The sequence below is a fragment of the Primulina eburnea genome, chromosome 14 (genome assembly GCF_022965805.1).
Source record: "Primulina eburnea isolate SZY01 chromosome 14, ASM2296580v1, whole genome shotgun sequence".
Classification (NCBI taxonomy): domain Eukaryota; kingdom Viridiplantae; phylum Streptophyta; class Magnoliopsida; order Lamiales; family Gesneriaceae; genus Primulina; species Primulina eburnea.
Genome location: NC_133114.1, coordinates 28,688,569 through 28,701,522, shown reverse-complemented (window position 1 = coordinate 28,701,522; position 12,954 = coordinate 28,688,569). Strand labels below are relative to the sequence as shown.

The window sequence follows — 12,954 nt, the reverse complement described above, 5'->3', positions numbered from 1 at the left end:
CAAATTACACAAGAAAATATCCTCCCACCAAACGCACGCACAGTAGAAGAAACAAGAGGAGGAAAAGAAGATCTCCTTTTCAACGTGAAGAACAAGAAGAATATGCGAGAATTTCTCATATCTTCTCCACATCTTTAGGCTAAGTTTTATTTCTGATTCAGGAGATATTTTTACTATTTCAATTTATCACTATGAGGCTTTTTGTGCGTTAATTTAATATTCGTGTTTGTTCAAATATTTGTTGATTTATATTTAATTCTATGAAAGTTATATCTCGGTTAATCTGACAATTTAATTTGATATATAATTTTCTACTGCTATCCATGAATTCAGTGATCTGTAATTGTCATTAACGATTGGTACATGAGTAGCGATAGATTAAGTGTGTTGTGTTATCATAGCATGTTTAATCTAAATAAATTAACGAAACTCGATCTATAAATTACACCTATCTCGATTGTTAGATTTTAGTATTAACTGTTTTCACAAATCTAAAAGCTATCTTTAATTAATATAAAACGTTATCGTGCCCAGTTAATTATTGATAAGTTTTGAATGAATGTTGGGTTTGGTCAATTAAATTAGGAAACCACAAGGATTTTAGCGGCTATCCCTATAATTCTAAGGTTAATTGCTTGGTTTAATTTGAATAAATTATTTGGTAGCCGATGAACAATGATATAATTAAATAATAGAACTCCCTTGAATCAGATATTTCTCATATTAAATTCTTCATTTTATTCTAGTTGATTAATTATCATTTTAATTTATTGTTTTCTTTTCTTGGATAAATTTAGTTTAGTATTTTATTTAATCAATATACAAAAATCTCCCATTTTAATTGCACTTTGCTCGAAAGAAATCATCCTCGTTCCTTAGTGGATTCGACCCTACTCATCACTACATTAATTTTATTTAGAGAATAAGAATTTAAGTTTGGTGACACAACGACAGCACGCCACTTTTAAACTTTTAAAATCTAAAAAATTCATTAAATCTCCTGTATTGATTACAACTCCCCTTAGTTCCCTTTAAAGTTAGAAGGATTAACAGTTCACCGCCGCATTGTAGGCCGTCTTTCTTTATATGTGTTATTTTTCCCATCGACGTGCTTTTAGTTTCTTGAACTTTTTACAAAATTAAGGTCGAAAATGCTGTCATCTGGTGCTTGAAAATATTTGTTCTTCCTTTTGTGTACATTTTCTGTATAAAGAAAGTTTTTTGCAAAATGGATTGCCAATAATTCACTTGAGAACTTATTATTGCTGTCTTAACTTCTTTGTTATCGTTTATGGTGGATATTGAGTCCTTTTTTTGATTTTCTAAGCAATTTTTGTTTAGATTTATTTGACAAAATGAACCCCTTTGTTCTTATGATTTTAATCTTAACCATGGAGATATTGTGTTATCAACCATGTACTGTCTATCCATACTTTACATTAATGGGGCCTCTACCAGATCGTTTTTGGTCCATATGGGACTCCTCTTATTCCTAATTCCGCATAGTTTGGTACATAGGATAAGGGAGAGATTGATAAATAATACTCCTTATCCTATTTTTGGTACATTTTTAAAAAGCTCATGATAATATCATAGGCCCTTGATAAATAATTTTATTGAAGGATAAAATATCCCTTCTATTATGTGTGATAATTTTAATTTAAGGATAAAATACACTACAAATGACTTAATTACCTTCAATTTATAAATGATTTTTTATAAATCTATGCTAGTAGGTAGAAATTAAAATCAAATAAATATTTTTTATTTATTTTTATATATTATATAAAATAATAATTATATAAATTGATTTTTATAAATCTCAATAAAATTATTAGTATCACCCGATTAACCTTAAAAATTGATATTTGACTTGACTCACAAAATCAAAGGCTCAATTATATATTATATAATATATAAAATTAAGTAAAAATAAATAAATCATTCAAGCACTATCGACGCATTAACAAATAAAAAATATGAAGTCAAGTAACAACTTTGAAATTATAAAATTTATTATGATAAGGTTAATTTTGTCATTACAATCTAATATATAAATTTAATCAATCTTATTAAAATCATACCAAACATTAAATATAATATCTTACATCTTATTTATCCTTAACTTATCCTTATATTATATATCACATGTTTATCCTATCATGTGTACCAAATTATGCCTAAAATTAAAATATCTTTCCGGCCCCTTTCTTAGTATATTAATTTATTGATTTATCTAACATTTTTATCCATTTGGTGCGTATTATTCAATTTCTAAAATTCACCTTGATCTTATTGTAGTATACAACACTAAATTATTATTATTTTAACATATTAAATTTTCTATTTGCTAAAATACGAGTTACTTTAATAATAACATGATGTATTTTAAATCCTATTAAAAAAAAACCATGATGTATTAAATCCTGATGTTTGAAAAAACTAATGCTTTATTACATAATAACTGATATAGTCACACACCGATGTGCATGTGTGCATTATTATTAGTTACTGAGTATGTGTTTCTTTGACTTAGAAATTATGATTTAGTCCCTGTGGTTGGTTGGACCGTTGGATGGCTGTGAAAGCAGAAACTTGCATCGCTATTCTTTATAATGTTTCTCATTGAAATTAATCCATGTTTCACATATATTTTGTCTGACGGCAGCTCACTGAATGTGCAAAAGCAAGGTTGATTCACTTGGACCGCACTCCTGTTCCTGTATAGCTTCAACTCTTGCGACAATGCAAGACATTGGATACTTTCAAACGAGTCCGTGCTCAGATTATTACAACCGGCCTCGTCCTCCGCACATATCCTGTCAGCTGCGTTCTCTACTTTTCTTCCGTTCTAGCTCCTGTAACCTACACATAAATCATATTCAACCTATTCTTGAACCCAAGTATCTTTCTCTATATCACCCTTGTCTCTTCCCTCACTCGAGAGTCGAGAATATCACATTCAAGTTGCATTGTCTATGTATTCTTGCATTCTGACTCACGCCAGTGTCAAACCAAATAACTACACCTACCCTTCACTCTTCAAGGCTTTGGGGTCCCATCAATGGCTCAAAGAAGGCAAATCCCTACATGTACATGTCTTAAAATTTCTTGGTACCCATATTGACAAATTCATTCAAGCCTCGTTGTGTTAACTTTTATTCCAGATGTGGTAAAGTAGGTATTGCTAGATATATATTCGATAGTATCAGTGAACCGGATTTGGCGGCGTGGAACTCTATGCTGGTAGCTTATGCACGTAATGCTACAATTAGTTTAGTTGATGATATATATGGAACTACTAGCTTTTCTCTGGAGGTTTTGATCAGTTTGTTCAGCTTAATGCAGATGTCTCTTGTGGAGCCAAATGAAGTAACTATATCGTCTTTAATCACAGCATGTGCTGATCTAGGTGCTCTCTGTCAAGGTACATAGGCACATGTTTATGTAATTAGAAATAATCTTAGCATCAATCACTTTTTTGGCACGGCATTAATCACTTAAGATTGAGCACTATTGTTTCCTAGTGGATAAATAGTTTTATCCATGCCTATGAAGCCTAATTCCATTTTGTGGAGGTCTTTACTCAGGGCTGCTACTGTTCATGGGAATGTAGCTAGATTGGTGAAGTTGCATTGAGGAAACTATTAGAATTAGAACCCGAGACTAGTGGGAATTATGTGCTTTAATTTTATCGAATACGTATGCTTTTTTGAACAGGTGGGAGGATGTTAAAGGGGTACGAACGTTAATGAAACGTCTAGGCATTGACAAAAGTAGCATAGTTGAGGTGATATATAATTAAAGCTCGTAGAATTGAATAAAAAGTTACAAGAATTAGGTCATCTTCCAAGAACTCGAGATGTGTTGTTTGACTTTGAAGATGAAGAAATTGGGAAGAGTCTCTCGCTAGCTATATCGTTTGCTCTTCTGGAATCGGATGCTTGTGTACCTATCAGGATTATAAAGAATCTTTGTATCTGTGTGGATTGCCACCGTTCTTGCACTAAACTTTTTTCGAAAACATACAGAAGAGAGATTATAGTCAGAGACAGAACCAGGTTTCATTACTTCAAGAATGGAACTTGTTCTTGTTTGGATTACTGGTAGAACTTGGTGTTGTTTCGTGGCACAAGAATGAAGATCCTTTTTTGTTTAATTTCGTCACGACGTTTTTCAATTCTTTGTATATATTTATTGGTGAGTTTTGTGTACCATCTTACACTGTTAAGCTGTCATTACTAACTCATTATTGTATCAAACACCCGATGAGAAAGTCTATCTGTAATTGGATTATTATGCATTGTTTACAATAAAATAAAGGATCAAATGGGATTAAACAAATGAAGAATAAAAGTTCGGTTTCGACACTTCTTTTTGAGTACGTCTGAATCTGGCTTTGATTGTAGTGAAGATTAAATCGGAAATGCAGGCCTATGAGGAGTTAGTGGATTCTTAGACACGATACGGGATTAAATGTCATTAACTAAAATCTGCTTTTTTAACTTTATCATTTACAACTCAAAAGACAATACAAATTTTAAATTTGGAAGCGAAATGATAAGGTGAGAATACAGTCAATGAATGTTTGCGAAAGATTATGTTTTTATTGAAATGATTAAATTTAGACTATGAAATGGGGGAAAAAAAATCAGAAATGAATAATGTTTTAAAAAACGAAAAACTGTTTTTTTTATTACCTATAATATTTTATAAAGATAAAAATTTGTGTGAGACGGTCTCACGGGTCGTATTTTGTGAGACGAGTCTCTTATTTAGATCATCCATGAAAAAATATTACTTTTTTATGTTAAGAGTATTATTTTTTATTGTCAATATCAGTAAGGTTGACCAGTCTCACAGATAAATATTTGTGAGACCGTCTCACAAGAGACATACACTTTGATAAATATGTGATTCTCATTATAATTTTTAATAAAATAACAAAAAAAATTCTCTTATTATATAATACATAATCACTTTTGAAAAATCTAAATTTAATTAGTTTTGAAATTTTAATTAAATTGAACAGAATCATGATAAAATCCGAAGCTGAGAAATACAAAATAAAAACTGATTTTTTTCAAAAGTAAAAGGTGAAAAAATAATAATATTTACTGATTGCATATACTTTTTTAGTATATCACAATGATAAAATTTTATATTTAAATAAATTTCTCCAAACAATCAAATTTGTTTGCAATTCTCACGTTTGTATTACTCATATTAGATCCTGCCACATATACTACTAATGAGACTTGAGCGTAGACCGATAATTGTTTATCTCGGGTAAAGAAAATATAAAAAAACAACTAAATAAATTAGAAAAACTACCCACAATCAAAAGATTCGAAGATGAGAATAACAAATCTCAAAGTCTCAACCTTAATCATGGACCTAATCGACCAATCCGAGAGCACGGATTTAAAACCCATGTGCCTAAAAATTCTACCCACAAAAAAAAAAAGAAAAAAGAAAAAGTGTAGCTTATAATTTATAGCTTTTATAATTTATAAAATTATATATTCCTCATTTTGTGCTAGAGCATCGGTCAACACGTAATACGCACAAAACATATATATTAAAAATTGTATGTAAATATGTCTAGATAGATATGTACAAAGCATCACCTGACCCCACTCAAAAACCGGTGGGGCCCATTTGATAAGAAAACAAAAACAAACGAGGCATTATCATTACTTTGGCTTAACATTATTATTATTTTAACATAAGGCTTAACATTACAATATAAATATATACTTTATAATAGTTAATAATAGTTTTTAACGTGAGCTAAGTTAAATAATTTTCATATACGTATAAAAAATTAAATTAATTATATGTAGGAACTCATCCTAACATTGAGTATCTCTTGTGAGACGGTCTCACGAATATTTATCTATGAGTCGGGTCAACCCTACTGATATTCATAATAAAAAATAATATTTCTAACATAAAAATTAATACATTTTCATTGATGAATCAAATTACCGATATTTACAATAAAAAGTAATACTATTAACATAAAAAATAATAATTTTTCATGGATGACCCAAATAAAAAATTCGTCTCACAAAATACGACTTATGATACGGTCTTATACAAATTTTAGTCCCTGAAAATTGGGGTGGTTCCATCCCTGATTTGAATCCATTGTGTGTCTTGAAAGACAATTTGGAAAAAAAACAAATATAATTGAAGGTTTTATATTATTAGATTGACAAAAACCGGACACTTGGATTATAAAAAATATTATTCTTATAATAGCAATTATTATTAAATCACGACAGCATAAAAAATTTGAAAGGACGCAAGAAGGTCGAATCCAGAACGGTAAAGTTATACTTGACCTTAACCTTAACCTTAAAAACGTCTATGTTCATTCTGCTGTATAAATAATAATAGTAGCAAAATCCGTCCAAAACCTGATGGCACCAGCATCCGGCACTTACGAGTCCTTTTCGATCATTTACATTTCCTACGGTTTATTTCTAACGAAACATTTATTAAATGTATTGTTAAAATAAAATACACAAAATAAATATGCTATAAATGGTTCTGTCTATTTAAATAGAGTATAATTCATCTTAGCATAAGACACTACATTAATATGAAATACAAAGATTCGCCTTTGATTTGGATATGTGGAGCTGATTGATAAGTGCATTTTATGCACTTATATTAGTCCTATATTTCATATAGATTGTTGGTCTTTTTTGGGCAGAATTATGTGTTCCGTGTTGTTTTTGGGTGTGATTGCAGGAATCTAGGTGCGGATACAATATGTGCGTGAAAACGAGCTAAAATGGCGCCTAGGAGAAGAAGTGTGAGCGATAGTCCGAAGGGTGGAATGCAGAAAGCTTCGCGCACATGCGCGACTTATTCACGCGCACATGCGCGTGATTTACAGAAAGTTCCGCGCATATGCGCCGCTAATGGCGCGCACATGCGCGAGATACAGCAGGCAACAACCCGAGGGCAGCGCGCATATGCGCCGTTCATGGCGCGCATATGCGCGCAAGAAGAAGGCCAGCACCAACAGCACCCGCGCACATGCGCCACCAAATGTCGCGCACATGCGCGACCCATCCAGAGAGAAGCGCGCATATGCGCCGCTCATAGCGCGCATATGCGCGTGGCGCGATGTCCGAATTTAAAATAGGTTTTCGCACGGACTAAAGGGGCATTCAGAAATATTGGAGCACAGCCGTCACCAGGAGAAAAAAAAGCGAGAGCACGGACGACGGAGCGCGAAGAACGGAGATTGAAGACGCTTCATCCGGACACGGAGACGCACTTCCATCTCTCGCCAACACGTTCTTTATTCGGTTTCTTACTTTTACGTTTTTTATGATTACAAACAGGTTTTGTTGTGATCTACTTTTGAGTATGAACTAAATTTTATTTTCTAGAGATTGACGTAGTCGAAGTCGAACCTTTGTTATCGACGTTTTGATATTGCATTGAATTATTTCATCGTGTTTGTTTGTGATTTCCGGTATTAAATGCTTTTGGATTACTGGCCATAATTTGAATGATAAAACAATTGAGATCTAACACTCGAGAGAGGTGATCGAAATTAGGACAAGGGAAATCGCATCGTCAGATATTTATAGCGTGCAAAAGACGTATAACTTTGGCGAAACCATAATAGAACCTTGTGTGCATTTATTACTTGTTGCATGATTTTGAATAGACATATTAAAATCGGTAATAGGTAATACATTTCTATTTAGCACTCGACAGAGGGAATAGGAAATATTGTGAGTTCTTGGTTAATAAATATGGTGCAATTTAATTTAATGTTAGTCATGATTAATTTAGCATAGGGGAGACTCGACGAAATCATATCTCTAGATTTATTTACCCATTGAAATTCGACTGTGTGCTAGAATTTTAGGAGTTGTTATTTTATTTGAATTGCTTAAAAACCAATTATTCGATTTGTCTAAATAAAGTTAAGCTATGTCAATTATGGTACTTAATATTCGATTTTAAATAATTACTCTTCGTAGGAACGATATCTGTACTCAACCCAGTACTAAAACTTGACACCGTATACTTGCGGTAGTGAAAACACGCAACAAGTTTTTGGCGCCGTTGCCGGGGAGTAAACTATTTAAATGCATATTGATATCATTACTAAGTAGTATTGATTTTAATTTAGACTTTATTTTATTTTGTTTTCTTCATTTTGTTAATCTATAGTCTTTTTGTTTTGCAGTGCATGCGAAAATATCAAAATCCCGACTTGCTAATTTTTGATCCGGAGATCGAAAGAACTGCCAGGAGATTAAGGAAAGCGAGGAGAGACGAAATTAAAGCAATGGCTGAAAACAGAGACAACCAGAATGAGCCCCCTAGAGAGGTACCAATCCGAGAACATTTCCGTCCTATCATCAACGCTCACTACTCTGGAATAGCTCGCGGAACCATTGCTGCTAACAACTTCGAGCTAAAGCCCGCACTCATTAACATGGTTCAACAGAACCAATTTGGAGGAGCAGCCACTGCAGATCCCCATCTTCACCTCAGGACTTTTCTGGAGATCACGGATACGGTAAAAATGAATGGTGTTTCTGACGAACTTATTCGATTGCGCCTGTTTCCATTTTCTCTTAGGGATCACGCAAGGAGTTGGCTCCAATCTCTACCACTGGGAAGTGTTACTACTTGGGCGGATTTGGTTACGAAGTTCTTGTCAAAATATTTTCCTCCTGCTAAATCTGCTCAGCTGAAAATAGATATCACCAACTTCAGGCAGAGAGAATTTGAGGTATTATATGAGGCGTGGGAGCGATACAAAGAGTTACTCAGGAAGTGTCCGAATCATGGATATGCAGATTGGGTACAAATCGAGCTATTTTACAATGGTTTGGATGGGCCGACTAGAGGGAATGTGGATGCTGCCGCCGGAGGTACTATTTTTTCTAAAACACCTGATGAAGCCTATGATTTGCTTGAACAGATGACCATCAACAGTTATCAGTGGCCGAGTGAAAGATCTGGAGCAAAGAAACCTGCTGGAGTGTATGCCGTAGACCCGATTACATCACTTACTGCACAGATTTCGGCATTGACTACACAAATTGCAGCGATGAACAAAGCAAGCCAAGCTACGTCTGAAGTAGCACTGGTGACTGCTGAGGAAGAGCCAGTTATGGAGGAAGCTCAGTACATCAACAACCGTGGCTTTGGAGGTTATCGAGGTAATCCTCCCCCTAATACTTATCATCCAGGTTTGAGGAATCACGAGAATTTCTCTTATGCGAACAACAAGAACGTGTTGAATCCTCCACCGGGGTTCAATACACAGAAAGGGGAAGGAAAGCCATCTTTTGAAGATCTAGTGGGCACATTTGTGACCGAGTCTGGGAAGAGGATGGCGAGAACTGAGTCTCGTCTTGATAACATGGAGACACACATGGGCAATATGGGTGCCACGATGAAGTCCTTGGAGACACAGATAGGGCAACTAGCCAATGCTTTGAAAGATCAGAATCGAGGGCAGTTTCCCAGCAACACCGAGGTGAATCCTAGGGAGCAGTGCAAAGCTGTCACATTGAGAAGTGGTAAGGAAATTGGCATCCAAGAGCCGACGGAAGAGAGTGTAGAGATTCTTGTTGAGGAAGATGATGAAAAGAGTGCAAGTGTTAGAGAAGAGAAAGTAGAGGAACCTGAGAAAGTACTTAAACAGCAGCCTTTACCGAAGGTAAATCTTCCATATCCACAGAGGTTCAAGAAGAAAGGGTTGGATGATCAGTTTGCGAAGTTTCTAGAAATTTTCAAGAAAATACACATCAACATCCCATTCGCCGATGCATTGGAGCAAATGCCCAATTATGCTAAGTTCATCAAAGATGTGATGTCCAAAAAGAGGAGGATCCAAGAATTTGAAACTGTAAAGCTGACCGAAGAGTGTAGTGCAATACTCCAAAGGAAACTACCCCAGAAACTCAAAGATCCAGGGAGTTTTACTATTCCTTGTGTTATTGGTGGTTCTAGAGTAAATAGAGCTTTATGTGATTTAGGTGCTAGTATAAATTTAATGCCTTTTTCTATTTACAGGACTTTGGAGCTTGGCGAGGTGAAACCTAGCACTATTACTTTACAGTTGGCGGACAGATCACTTACCTACCCACGAGGGATAGTAGAGGATGTGCTGGTAAAGGTAGACAAATTCATATTTCCTGCTGATTTTGTCATATTAGATATGGAAGAAGACCAGGAGACTCCGCTTATCTTTGGAAGGCCATTCCTAGCTACCGGGAAGGCATTGATTGATGTGCACAAAGGCGAGCTCACCTTGAGAGTAGGTGGAGAAGAAGTTGTTTTCAACATCTACAACACCATCAAGGGACCAAATGAGGTAAGTACTTGTAAGAGTATTGATATAATTGATTCATGTGTATCTCATGTTGGTGCAGGTAAGTTGACAAAAGACTCTTTGGAGAGATGCTTGTTGGAATCAGCTTCTACACTAGATGAAGATGATTGGGATGTGCAAGAGGAGTTACTTGCTCTCAATACACTACCTAAGGAAAAGAGTGATGCCCAACTGGAGGAGTTACTTGAGGATGCAAGTAGAGAGGTACCAAAAGCATCCCCTGTATTGAAGGATTTACCGAGTCACTTGTGCTATGCTTTCCTAGACGAGGGTTCGTCACATCCGGTAATTATATCTTCTGCTCTTACTAGTAATGAGAAAGATAGATTGTTGAGGGTGTTGAGAGAATTTAAATCTGCTTTGGGTTGGACAATTGCTGATATAAAGGGGATTAGCCCTACTGTTTGTATGCATAAAATCTTGATGCAGGAGTCCTATTCCCCATATGTTGATCATCAGAGGAGGCTTAATCCAGCCATGAAAGAGGTTGTGAGGGCTGAGGTATTAAAATTGTTAAATGCTGGTGTTATTTATGCTATATCTGACAGTTCTTGGGTTTCACCAGTACAAGTAGTGCCTAAAAAGGGAGGTATAACTGTAGTGAGAAATGAGAATAATGAATTGATTTCAACTCGTCCAGTGACTGGTTGGCGAGTGTGTATCGACTACAGAAAATTGAATGATGCGACTAGGAAAGATCACTTCCCCCTCCCCTTTATTGATCAGATGCTTGATAGAGTAGGTGGTTATCATTATTATTGCTTTCTAGATGGTTATTCAGGTTACAATCAGATTGTGATAGCACCGGAGGATCAGGAGAAGACTACCTTCACTTGTCCCTACGGTACTTTTGCCTTCAGGAGAATGCCATTTGGTCTTTGCAATGCACCTGCTACTTTTCAGAGGTGTATGATGGCCATATTTTCTGATATGATTGAGGAGATAATGGAGGTTTTCATGGATGATATATCTGTCTTTGGTTCATCATTTGATCACTGTTTGCAGAATTTAACCCTTGTTTTGCAGAGATGTCAGGAGAAGAATTTAGTGTTGAATTGGGAGAAATGTCACTTCATGGTGCAAGAAGGTATTGTGCTTGGGCACAAAATTTCAGCGAGAGGAATGGAGGTGGACAGAGCCAAAGTTGTGGCAATTGAAAACCTCCCACCACCAAAGAATGTGAAGGGGATCAGAAGTTTCTTGGGACATGCCGGGTTCTATCGTCGTTTTATTAAAGATTTCTCTAAAATCACTAGACCTTTATGTAATTTGTTAGAGAAAGATTCTACATTTATTTTTGACGATGATTGTTTGCAGGCGTTTAACAAAATCAAGACAGCTCTGATTTCTGCACCTATCATGATAGTGCCTGACTGGAAGGAGCCCTTTGAGCTCATGTGCGATGCGAGCGACTATGCTGTGGGAGCAGTATTGGGACAAAGGCGAGACAAGATGTTCAAGAACATCTACTATGCTAGTCGTACACTCAATGCGGCCCAACAGAATTACACAACTACTGAGAAAGAAATGCTAGCAGTGGTGTTTGCATTCGACAAGTTCAGAACATATCTCATTGGCACCAAGGTAACTGTTTTTACTGACCATGCAGCTCTTCGTTACCTCTTTGCAAAGAAGGATGCCAAGCCTAGGTTGATACGATGGATACTCCTACTTCAAGAATTTGACTTTGAGGTCAAGGACAAGAAAGGTTGTGAGAACCAGGTGGCTGATCACCTGTCACGACTAGAGCTGGAAGAAAGAGCTGAAGGTGGAGCTATCAACGAGTCGTTCCCAGATGAACAACTTTTCAAGGTGAGTGTTACACATCCGTGGTTTGCAGATATAGCTAATTTCCTTGCTGCAGGAGAATTACCTTCAGATTTAACGTATCATCAAAAGAAGAAATTTCTTCATGATGCCAAGTTTTATCTGTGGGACGATCCGTTCTTGTTCAAGAGATGCGCTGATCAGATAATTAGACGATGTGTAGCAGAGGAAGAAGCGGGTATGATTCTAGAGCAGTGTCATTCCTCACCCTATGGTGGACACTTTGGAGCATCTAGAACAGCAGCTAAGGTATTACAGTCAGGTTTCTATTGGCCTAATTTATTTAAAGACAGTTATACTTTAGTCAAGTCATGTGATAAATGTCAAAGAGTTGGCAATATTTCTAGACGACATGAATTACCACTAACAAATATTTTGGAGGTGGAACTTTTTGATGTCTGGGGTATTGATTTTATGGGTCCATTCCCATCTTCTTTTGGTCAATCTTACATCTTACTTGCTGTTGATTATGTGTCAAAGTGGGTGGAAGCAATCGCCACCAGTACTAATGACGCTCGAGTTGTTGTTAAGTTTGTTCACAGGAACATCTTCACAAGATTTGGAACGCCTAGGGCCATTATCAGTGATGAAGGTACGCATTTCTGTAATAAAATTTTTAACTCACTATTGGCCAAGTATGATGTGAAGCACAGGGTGACACTGGCATATCACCCGCAAGCCAATGGGCAAGCAGAGATATCCAACCGGGAGATCAAACAAATCTTAGAAAAGACAGTGAA

At 35.8% G+C, this 12,954-nt stretch overlaps 2 pseudogenes; both read left to right on the top strand.

Moving 5' to 3' along the window:
* The first annotated feature begins 2,575 nt into the window (after positions 1–2,575).
* LOC140811313 (pentatricopeptide repeat-containing protein At5g43790-like) lies at positions 2,576–3,539 on the top strand (annotated as a pseudogene).
* Positions 3,535–4,224, top strand: LOC140811312 (pentatricopeptide repeat-containing protein At4g21065-like; annotated as a pseudogene).
* Positions 4,225–12,954: the final 8,730 nt, after the last annotated feature.